General features: G+C 42.6%; 1 protein-coding gene across 3 annotated transcripts in view; it reads right to left on the bottom strand.

Moving 5' to 3' along the window:
* Positions 1-12752, bottom strand: part of QTMAN (queuosine-tRNA mannosyltransferase) — a 636919-nt gene that overhangs the window by 189316 nt on the left and 434851 nt on the right. The gene's annotated exons all lie outside the window — the stretch shown is intronic.

Genomic DNA, 12752 nt, shown 5'->3' with positions numbered 1-12752 from the left:
TGTACAATTTTACTTGCAAAGATTGAAGATGGATGGACATCGCGGGGCACTTTTTTTGGAATTATCCAAAACTGTCTCCTGACGTTTTTTACTTTTTTGGTGAATGGGTAGGGGGGCAATGTAGACTGTAGAACGCAGACTGCGACAACCACCGGGCAAGGGTTGTGGGGATGAGGCCCTAGTCCCCATCAACACGGGGACAAGGTGCTTTGGTGGGGAACCCAAAGCCTCCTCCCCATGTTGAGGGCATATGGCCTGGTATGGTTTAGGAGAGGGGGGCACTCGCTTGTCCCCCCCATCCTGGCCTGCCAGGTTGCATGCTCGAATAAAGGTCTGGTATGCCATTTTTTTTCTTTTATTTTGGCACGGGGTGCCTTTTAAAATCCATACCAGATATAAAGGGCTTGGTATGGATTTTGGGGGGGACCCCACCATTTTTTTTTATTTTGGCATGGGGTTCCCCTTAACCACTTCAATACACTGTGTTGTATGTACTACACTGCCTGCACTGATTGAAAATATAGTCTACACTGAATATCTACTTTACACTAAATGCAGACTCTCTCTCTCTCTCTCTCTCTCTATATATATATATATATATATATATATATATATATATATATATATATATATATATATATTAGACTGTATACATATAATAGATACACTGCCTGCACACCACTAACTAACCTGCCTGCCTAATCTATCTCAATCTATTACCGTCCACATACTATACACAGCTGCAATGTAAGCAGCCTTATATAGTGTGGGGTGTGGACTTAGTCCCCCTGAGCCATGATTGGTCAAAGGCACCCTGCCTTTGGCTAATTATGGCTCTCACAGCAGAGCACGCTGTCATTGGCCAAAACATGGAGGTCAGGTGTGATCTCGCAGTGCATTACGGGGCATTCGGCAGCGCTCGAATTTGCCGCGAACGCCCCATATATTTGGTTTGTTTGCAAGCAAACATCCGTGGGCTCATCCCTACCGACCAGGCCATTTTTTGCAATACAGCACTACGTTGCTTTAACTGACAATTGAGCGGTCGTGTGACGCTGTACCCAAACAAAATTGATGTTCTTTTTTTCCCACAAATAGTGCTTTCTTTTGGTTGTATTTGATCACCTCTGTGGTTTTTATTTTTTGCACTATAAACAAGAAAAGAGCGACAATTTTGAAAATAAAATATATATTTTTTACTTTCTGCTATAAAACACATCCAATGAAAATATGTAAAAAATCTAATTTTCTTATCAATTTAGGCCAATATGTATTCTGCTACATATTTTTGGTAAAAAAAAAAAATCCCAATAAGCGTATATTGATTGATTTGTACAAACGTTATAGCGTCTACAAACTATGGGATAGATTTATGGACTTTTTATTTTTTTTACTAGTAATGGCAGCAATTTTTAGCGGGACTGTGACATTGCAGCAGACAAATCTGACACAATGGTGTCCGTTTATGAAGGAGTGATCAGTGGAGATCCAGAGGATCGCCGCTGATCACAGCCCATAAACAGTATATAAACCAGAGATAATCGGGGGAGAGTTTTTTGAACTTGTTCTCCCGCCAATTATCTCCACACACTGAGAATCCTCATAGACTGACACAGTAACGGTCACTTTATGAAGCTGTGATCTCAGCGCTTCACTGGTGATCTGTGTCAGAATTCACACTCCCCGATTCACCAACTCAGAGGTGGAGAACCGGGGAGTGAAGAGGGAATGTGGGGGGATCTGAGGAGGAAAGAGGAAGATAACTTCCTTATACCTCGTTCAGACCCTCCAACACTGTAACCATGTCCCCCTGTCATATGTATGTGTATACATATATATACATATATATATATAATGTGTATATGTATATATATATAATGTGTGTGTATATACATGTATATATAATGTCTGTGTGTGTATACATGTATATATTATGTAGGGGGACGCTTTATTTCACTAACATTAATCACACCGCGTGTCAGTGTATTGAGCTGTGATAATTTATCACTGCTTAATAAATTGACATCTGTGTGTATCTGTGAATTTCTAGTACTGTAAGCTCGTAAAGTCTCACGAGATTCCAGTATTAGGGGCCGTTCTCCAGTGTTAGAAGCGTTTGTAGATCGCTTCACACCTCCAAGGGTGAAGCGATCTACTCCGCTTCATAAAGTGGCACACAGAGGAGAAAGATCTCCTATGTGAATGCCGGAGAATGAAGCAGTGAATAGATTTCACTGCTTCATAAAAGGACACCTAAGTGACACTTTTTGGGGATCAGTGACACCAATACAGTGATTAGTGTTAAAAATGCACTGTCTTTGTACTAATGACACTGGCTGGGAGGGGGGTTAACATCAGGGGCAATCAAAGGGTAAATGTTTTTCCTGGGTGCTTTCTTACTGTATGGGGGATGGTTTAACTGTAGGAAGACAGAGATCCGTGTTCCTGCTTAGCAGAAACACAAGATCTCTGTCTTTCTTACTAGCAGAATGGCGACCTGCCTTGTTTACACGTGCTTGCAGAGGAAACTACAAGAAGAACTACAAGAAGCTGTGCTGACATACATTGCACAGGCATGGCTCACTGTTATCACCATCAGGAAAGACAGGAACACAAAATAGAGCTCCCTGGATAGCACAGTTAAAACACTCTTTAACCACTTGCTTACTGGGCACATAAACCCCCCTCCTGCCCAGACCATTTTTCAGCTTTCAGCGCTGATGCACTTTGAATGACAATTGCGCGGTCATAGAACACTGTAGCCAAATGAAATTTTTATAATTTTTTTCCCACAAATAGAGCTTTCTTTTGGTGGTATTTAATTACAGCTGGGAGTTTTATTTTTTGCTAAACAAACAAAAAAAGATGCAAAATAAAAAATAAATAAAAAATCATGTTTAATAGTTTGTTATAAAATTTTGCAAACAGGTCATTTTTCTCCTTCATTGAAATGCGCTGATGAGGCGGCACTGGTGGGTGGCACTGGTGGGCACTAATGGGCGGCACTGGTGGGCACTAATAGGCACAGTTAAGGCGACACTAATAGGCACATATAAGGTGGCACCGATAGGCACAGATAAGGCAGTACTGATGGGCACAGATAAGGCGGCACTGATGGGCACTGATAGGTGGCACGGATGGGTGGCACTAAGGGGCACTGATAGGTACCACTGATAGATGGGACTGATGGGCACTGATAGGTGGCACTGATAGGTGGCTCTGATAGGTGGCTCTGCTGGGCACTGAGGGGCACTGGTAGATGACACTGATGGGCACGGATATGTGGCACTGAGGTGCAGCAATGTTGTTGAGGCAGATTGTGGGCACTGATAGGTGGCACTGTGGGCACTGATAGGTGGCACTGTGGGTACTGATGTATGGCACTGTGGGCACTGATGTATGGCACTGCTGGGTGGCATTATTGGCACTGATGGGTGGCACTGCTGGGTGGCACTTTATTAATGCTCTGGGGGTTACTGGCAGGGGGCAGGTGGGCACCGATACACTGGCCGTGATCGGGACTGATGTCCCGATCACGGCCACCGGTGATCGGCTTTTGTTTTCTGACAGCGCGAGGAGGAAAAATAGCCGATTGCCGGCTCTGTTTTGTCACATGATCAGCTGTCATTGGCTGACAGCTGATCATGTGGTAAGGGGTCGGGATCGACCCCTTGCTCGGATCGGTGATCAAGCGAGTTTCATTGACTCGCCGATCACAGAGCGCGCCGCGCGCGCCCCTCAGGGGGCGCACAGGCCGCTCGTGCACGGGACAACGTCAATAGACGTAGTCCCGGCAAAGGAGGTCCGCGCTGTAGCCGTCATTCGGCTATAGCGCAGATCTCAAGAGGTTAATGGATACAATGGTAAAATTGTACTTACATTAAAGTGTTACTAAACTTACAACAGTAAAATCAGTCTGTATATGCAGTAAAGCATGCTTGGTATACCCCCTGAGGAACCTAAGGGGTTAATCATTTGCATTGTGTAAAAAGGCTGTTTGATCCTGTCTTCTCTGATCCTCCCTTTCTTCCACAGTCCCCAATCCATCTCCTGAGGCTGCAAATGCTCAGTTTGTTGCTAGCGTGTTTTTATTTTTTCTTGGGGGGTTGCATGTGATCAGCACAGGGCCAATCAGCACTGTCCAGACAGAGGGTTCGGGGTCCTGCAGCCTTATAGGACAGTCAGGAAAGAATTAAAACTCCTCCTACAAGCTTTAACCAGACACTGATAGAAGTCACAAGACTGCTATATACTGCTGATGAGAAAAGGTATTTAGCAGTAAATATTTACTAAAATAATTGAATTCCCATGTTCTGTGTACTGTTGGAGACCAGATATAGTGAATGCAAAAAAAAACGATTTGCCATGGTACCAGTGAAGTCTGGTACATTTTGAAGATCAGGAAGCCCACCCTATCCAGTGCTATGCAGCTGCCAATGGAGCGCAAGCATGTAGATAGAATATACAGTATATAGACAGTATACAGAGAATTTGGAAAGTATTCACATCGCTTCACTTTTTCCACATTTTGCTATGTTACAGCCTTATTCCAAAATGGATTAAATTCATTATTTTCCTCAAAATTCTACAAACAATACCCCATAATGACAACATGAAAGAAGTTTGTTTGAAATCTTTGCAAATTTATTAAAAATAAAAAATGGAAAAAAAATCACATGTACATAAGTATTCACAGACTTTGCCATGACTCTCAAAATTGAGCTCAGGTGCATCCTGTTTCCACTGATCCTCCTTGAGATGTTTCTACAACTTGATTGGAGTCCACCTGTGGTAAATTCAGTTGATTGTACATGATTTGGAAAGGCACACACACCTGTCATTATATGGTCCCACAGTTAACAGTGCATGTCAGAGAACAAACCAAGCCTTGAAGCCCAAGGAATTATCTGTAGATCTCCGAGACAGGATTGTATGGAGGCACAGATCTGGGGAAGGGTACAGAAAAAATTCTGCAGCATTGAAGGTCCCAATGAGCACAGTGGCCTTCATCATCCATAAATGGAAGAAATTTGGAACCACCAGGGCTTGGAGGAGAAGGGCCTTAGTCAGGGAGGTGACCAAGAACCCCGATGGTCACTCCGACAGAGCTCAATCATTTCAATGTGGAGAGAAGATTCTCAGACCATGAGAAACAAAATTCTCTGGTCTGATGAAGCAAAGAATGAACTCATTGGCCTGAATGGCAAGTGTTGTGTCTGGAGGAAACCAGGCACCACTCATCACCTGTCCAATACCATTCTTAGCCCTTGTACACACGGTCGGAGATTCCAACAACCAAATCCGTCGGAGTAATTCCGACAGAATGATTCCGGAAGAGGTCCGGAAGTGATGTTACATACACACGGTCGGACTAAATTGTCGGAAAATCTGATTGTACATAACGTGATGACGTTATTTCGTTACGACGGGACTACGTTCAGGCTAGTAGCCAATAGCTTTGGTCTAGGAATTTGATCTGAGCATGCGTGGCACTTTGTCGGTCGGAGTAGACTACACATGATCGGCGTATGTCCGATAGGAGCATTTTGTCGGAAAATTTTACCGGCAAGTTGGAAAACTTGGTCCGTCGGATATTCTGACAGAAACAGTCCGATGCAGACCACACACAGTCGGAATATCCATTCCGTCTGAATCTCCGACCATGTGTACAAGGGCCTAGAGTGAAGCATAGTGGTGGCAGCATCATGCCGTGAGGATATTTTTTAGTGGCAGGAACTAGGGGACTAGTCAGGATCAAGGGAAAGATGAACGCAGCAATGTACAGAGACATCCTTGATGAAAACCTGCTCCAGAGCATTCTGGGGCAACGGTTTCTCTTTAAACAGGACAAAGACCCTAAGCACACAGCCAAGATAACAAAAGAGTGGCTGTGGGACAACTCTGTGAATGTCCTTGAGTGGCCCAGCCAGAGCCCAGACTTGAACCCGATTCAACATCTCTGGAGAGATCTAAAAATGGCTCTGCACTGATGCTCCCCATCCAACCTGATGGAGCTTGAGAGATCCTGCAATGAAGAATGGGAGCAACTGCCCAAAAATAGGTGTGCCCAGCTTGTACCGTCATACTCAAAAAGACTTGAGGCTGTAATTGGTGCCAAAGGTGCTTCAACAAAGTATTGAGCAAATGCTGTGAATACTTATGTACATGGGATTTTTTATTTTATTTTTTTTAATACATTTGCAAATATTTCAAACAAACTTCTTTCACGTTGTCATGATGGGGTATTGTTTGTAAAATTTTGAGGAAAATAATGAATTTAATCAATTTTAGAATAAGGCTGTAACATAACAAAACGTGTAAAAAGTGAAGTGCTGTGAATACTTTTCGGATGAACTGTACATAAATATATATTTATGAAAACAGAGCTACATTCATTGTAATATTATATCTGCATTTGGTTTCGCTTTGCAGACCATTATTATAGATGGTTATCCAATGGTAGCACACATTCAATCACTCTCATTTCTACCAGTGGCTACATTGAGACCTTGCATAAGCACAAGATCACAAAATACATAAAAAAAAATGCGTAAACATAAAGTCTTTACTTTCTTGCCTCTCAATATCAAATTTCAATATTAAGCATGTTACACTTTAGGAAGAATAGACCATACAATAACTAGCTGAGATGTATTTCTCTTTCCAAGACTAAGATTCTGTTGCTATGCGTTCAGAAAGCCAAACCCTATCAAGCAGGGTTAAGCGAAACCATCTGCGACCGTGTATTACAAACCACCTGAACGCAACTGGGCACACGATGGAAATGAGTAATGCTCATAAAGAAATGTTTTTCTAACCATTATAGGGCAGAAAATAATTGGAAAGAAATCAGAGCTACGGCTTGCTTTTTTTTGTTTTTTTTGCTTTCCCTTCTGTCAACTGAACTTGGCGCAGAAACAGAGTAACAGGTAGCCAGTCTCAGGCACAAACAAAGAGAATTATGTTAATTTTACAAATTAAGAGAAAATGTTTCCTAGTAATCAGGCTACAAGACAACACATTGCGTATTACAGGCTCTTTAGATGCCTTAACAAAGGACAGTTTGACTAATTAATTGACCTACCTAATTTAGTCTTCCCTTCATATCAAACTGTGAAACATTTTTTTTTTCTTGTAAAATTCTGACCTTTCAACCGATGGTTTGCCTGTAACTTATGTCAGTCTTAATTCTTAAGTGGGGGGGGGGGAGGAAATGTTCATGGTTCACATAATTGGTGTTAGGTGATTCTAAAATGTATTACATTTGTCTGCGACACTAGGCACCAAATTGCAATTTTAAGGGAAATGATGGAAATAGCTGTAAGGAAAAAGTAGCCTTTAAAATCTAATTTGCTATGCACGGTAGTAGGGCGATGGAAGTCATACAAGAGTCTTTATTGAGTTCCAATGTCTGAATGGTATTTAGATAGAGAAAAGGATGTTAAGTAGGCCCCCTGTGTTTGCCCTTTAAGCAAAGAGAGCAGGAAATAATGTAAAGGAACTTTTCTTAGTTGTACCTCCTTAAGAGTATGAAGGCATACCTTAGGGGCAACAAAGATGGCATACATGGCTCAATCTTGACATCATGAAGAGGATGATGGGCAGGATGGTTGAAAAGGCACAACACATTAGCTCTTCCAGGTGGACCTTTTCATATTCCAACTAAGCAGGAGACAACTGAAAACTAGGTAAGAATTTCACCAAATTCCACAACAAGGGACATCAAAAGCTCAGGATAAATAAAGGCTTGCCAGGGGACCTTGAAGCTTCAATTGTGATGGTGTTTCAAATATTTACACAAAGGATCCCTCAAGTGAAACCTATGACATGCCTACAGAGGACATAAAAGTCTAATCCATTAAGAAGGTCTTGAAAAGAGACAGTAATGACTTAACAAATCCACTGTCGTAGGACAGTAGTTGACTATTAGCTAAATGACAATCATCACAACCTTAACATAAAGAAGAAAGACACCAAAATCCACGGACAGCTAACACCTTCTAGCTTTTCATTCTGTTCAATATGATCCAAAAATGTTAATTTAAAATGCCTGATATACAATGGGTTAGATTGTGTGACTAACAGCATTCACAACCATTCTATAGCTTCTCATGGCTTAATTTAGCAAACAGGGTATATATTAGAAATGTGTTTTTTTGGCGTTGTGCATTGTCTGGAAACACCATATAAAGAAGATCCCCCCTTTAAAATGAACCTTTCATTACACTGTGTTTTGATAGTCATCACTATTAATAAAATAATGCAGCTCTAGTTCCTGTACATTGCTAATTTTTTTTTCATGCCCACTGGGTGCTCTTATATGCAATTCCTAACTTGAATGCAAAATCAACATTCCCTTGGGCCTTCTCACTTTCTGGGCCTACTACTACTGGTTACTAAACCTACCAATCTACAAGGTGTCAGCAGCGTAGGGGGTGTGCCCAATGCAGAGAGTGCTTTGCCACTTGGCAATTTGCCCACAGGTGCTCAACATTTGGCTGACCTAGCACAGGACATGGCAGGCAGGAGAGCCAGCGGCCACATGTTGGGCACCATGATTCTAAACTGTTAGAAATTTCCTGAAATTTATTTTAAAAACTGAATAGACTTTGTTGTATTCTTTGAGAAAAAATTTCACACAAATAGAGCTTTCTTTTGATGGTATTTGATCACCACTGAGTTTTTAATTTTTTTTGTGATATAAACTAAAAAAGACTGAAAATTTTGAAAAAATTTTTTTTTTTTACTTTCTGCTATAAAACATATCCAGTAGAATCAAATGTATTCATAACTTTCGGCCAAAATGTATTCTGCTACACGTCTTTGGTAAAAAAAAATTGCAATACGTGTATATTGATTGGTTTGCGAGAAAGTTATTTTCTACAAATTATGTTATATGCACTGGAATTCTTATTGTTTTATACTACCGTGTTTCCCCAAAAATAAGCTTGGGTCTTATATTAATTTTGGTAACATTATTTTCAGGGTAGGTCTTAACGTGTGCTGTCTTCTCTCTCAATCTCCCTCCCTACCTGTCAGGAATCCACAGTGGCCAGTGGAACCGAGTAAAAGTGGCTGAAAAACTCCAGAATGCACTGTATTACAGTACTACACAATGAAAACTGTACCTTTCTGGAATCCATCTGCAACAAACCCCTTCCAATAGCACCACTCCCATGACCCTCCGGAGCACTGCATAGGGAGGGGGGCCAGAGATCCCCCGCTGACAGCTGGCAAAAGAGAAAAGCCGAGGGCGATCAGTGGAGGATCAGCTGAGTGCCGCTCAGCGCTTCCATGGCCTGCTGGAGGGAGGGGGGCTGAGAGGGAGCGGGGCTGTGACCCCCCGCTGACAGCTGAGAGAAGAGAAGAGGATATCAGCTGAGCACCAAGCGGTGGTGCACTGAAGGTACACAATACAACAATATCACAGAAACACACACCCTCCACACCATTTACTACTGCAGGAGAGTGGACTCTATTCTCATCCCCATTCGCTGAGACAGCAGAGGCTGCTATTGGCTCCCACTGCTGTCATTCACAGGCAGTGAGCCAATGAGGTGAGAACGGGGGTGCGGCCGAGCTCCGTGTGAATGACGCATGGAGCAGCAGCTTTGGAACCCCCATAGCAAGTGCACTAGGCAGGATGGAGGGGCCAGGAGTGCTGGCGGGGGTTCCAAGAAGAGGAGGATCGGAGCCTTCAGTGTTTACAAGGAACGGCTTTGCTTTCAGCGGCTTCTGAATGTAACTGATCCCTCAGAGTGGGGAAAGGTCTCCAGAATATGAGAATGAGAACAATGAGAACAAGGCAGCACGGCTTACACTTGGAGGTATAACAGAGTCAAATACATGGGTAGTAGAGAGAGCCGCCTACACAGGGAGAGGTAGAAGAGAGCAGAGATATGTGGAAGCTTTGAGGGAGTGGGGGGTTGTGCATAGTGTACCCCTAAACCCTGTACACAGGGCAACCCTAATCTCTGCACTCTGTACACAGCGCACCCCTGAACTCTGCACTCTGTGCTTAGCGCAAACCTAAACTCTGCACTCTGTACACAGCACGCCCCGAACTCTGCACTGTGTACACAGCGCACACCTAAACTCTGCACTCTGTACACAGCCCAGCCCTGATCTCTGCACTCTGTACACAGTGCACTTCTGAACTCTGCACTCTGTACACAGTGCACTTCTGAACTATGCACACAGCGCACCCCTGATCTCTGCACTTTGTACACAGTACACCCCTGAACTCTGTACACATAGCACCCCTGAACTCTGCACTCTGTACACAGTGCGCCCCTGAACTCTGCACTCTGTACACGGTGCACCCCTGAACTCTGCACTCTATACACAGTAAACCCCTGAACTCTGCACTCTGTATACAGTGCACCCCTAAACACAGCACTCTGTGCTTAGCTCACCCCTTAAGTCTGCACTCTGTACACAGTGCACCCTTAAGCTCTGCACTTTGTGCATAGCGCACCCCTAAACCACGCACTCTTTACACAGTGCACCCCTAAACTCTGCACTCTGTGCATAACGCACCCCTAAACTCTGCATGTAACACACTCCTGAATAATAAAATAGTAGATACATAGTCTTACAGTTACAACTGGCCCTTTGAGGGCAACCATACTGCTCATGTGGCACGTGATGAAATTGAGTTTGACAACCCTGTTCTAAGCGAATATATATTTTATTTACTCCTTCTTTCATAAAAAATATTGTTTAGCCATGACAGACTACACACTGTCATCCAGGGCACCTCTATATACAATGACTGCAAACCAAGACGCTGGGAACGCTTCAGGCTTCTACGTACAGCTGGCAGAAAAGAACAATGCACGGCTAAACATAACATGATGATATCAACATCAAATGTCGATTCCCCGTGAGGAATGTGAATATTGTTTTAGGACAAATGTTTCCACCTGTGTTTTGCTTGCAGCACCATCCATGACAACCACTGTGAGTACAGCAGGATGGAGCCAGGTAATCCACTTCTATGTCACTTTTTATTTGAGCTGGATTCGTCACACACAGGGTCACCGTGTACTGTGCGTAGGAGGAGGAAGGAGGACAGTGGCACAGATCCTGCTCTCTCCCCTTCCCAACCACCTGAGAGCCGCTGATATTTCTCTCCCTTGGGGAAAAAGACCCCATGTGCAAACCGAGCGACCACCTCTATGTCTCCCAGCATTATTATGAATACTAGAATAAGCTGCAGCTGAGATGGGTCACATATGGAACATTTTGCATCAGGATGAAAAAAAAAAATAATGAAAAAAAAAAAAGGAAATCAAAAATAATCCTATCGTTTAATGTGGGATGAAAGATTAAACCTTTAGCGTTTCTTTAGTTTAACACATTGAGCACAATACAAAAAACATTTCCCAGTAAACTATTTGTTAAAATCATTACCCCAGTACCTCTACTTTACAGCTTTCAATTCTGCTGTCTCTTGCTCTCTTGGTGCTGCTTAAACTTCAACTTAAAGCATTTGTTGCCCCATCACTTCATATTTCTGCCTGCTGTACCATGTACTTGTAAGAGAAAGTATCCTGTTCTCTCTGTATTGCTTCCTTTATGTGAAATCCTTGTCTTCTTTTCTGCTAGTCCCATTGCTTTCCTATTAACCCCCCTGATGGTATTCCCGAGTCTGGCTCGGGGTAAAATTTTTATACCAAAAGCGGTAACCCTGACCCAGACTCGGGACCACATCGCTGGATCCAGGAGGACGTTTACTTACCTTCTCCCTCGGATCCAGCGATGTCCCCGCACTGTACGAGCGAGCCGTGCCTCGCTCAATCTATCACGGAGCCGATCTCCGTTCCCTGCAAGCGTTGTGACGCACAGGGACGGAGATCGGCGCCAAATTCAAAAAATCACTATACATACAGTATAATGTAATCTTACAGATTACATTGCTGTATGTAATAATTTCACATCCCCTTTGTCCCTAGTGGTCTGCTCAGTGCCCTGCATGCAGTTTTATATAATAAAAACTGTTCTTTATGCCTGGAAACTGGAGATTGTCCATAGCAACCAAAACTGTCCCTTTACATCAAAAATGATTTTAGACCAGCTAGAAAACAGCGATAATAAATTTGAATCACTCGCAGAATTGAGGGATAGTGATTTGTGGGGAAATACGTCATCAAATACTGAAAAGCAATGACAGCGACAATTCTGCAACTGAGCAAATTTCAGTGTTTTTGAATTGATTACATTATTGAATAATTTTTATTATTGTTATATTATTATTTGGTACAATTATTTATAATTATTTATTATATTATAATTTATGATTTCATTTTTCAAACTTTATCATACCCGGGATGTCTGCTAGACTCTGGTTTGGACAGATTTGAGTGAGTTATTGCTAAGAATTACAGGACTACAATATAAAACACCAAATTTTCATGCAAAATAATTGTACTGCTTTTAGCACCTAAAATTCGAAATAATCGTACCGCCAGGCAGGTTAAAAACTGACCACACTGAGCAGGATAGCACAGCATGGTCGGCTCTCTAGCTATGCTGGGAACTCACCCTGCTCTCCTCCAATGATCAGACTTGTCCTGATTAGGGTTGCCTCCTCATCCCTTTAAACCCAAACACATATGAAGTACACAGGTTCTGAGGCTAATTTAATGCAGATAAGGCACCAAGTGAGTTTAATTACCACTTTAATCAGCCACAGAACCTGTGTAATTAATGTGTTCAGTTTTCAAGGGATGAGGTGGCAACCCTAGTCC

The sequence above is a fragment of the Lithobates pipiens genome, unplaced genomic scaffold (assembly GCF_037356315.1).
Source record: "Lithobates pipiens isolate NorthernLeopardFrog02 unplaced genomic scaffold, aLitPip1_a1.2 Scaffold_22, whole genome shotgun sequence".
In the NCBI taxonomy this organism is placed as follows: domain Eukaryota; kingdom Metazoa; phylum Chordata; class Amphibia; order Anura; family Ranidae; genus Lithobates; species Lithobates pipiens.
The sequence above is the reverse complement of the archived record's forward strand: the minus strand, read 5'-3'. Positions and strand labels throughout refer to the sequence as shown.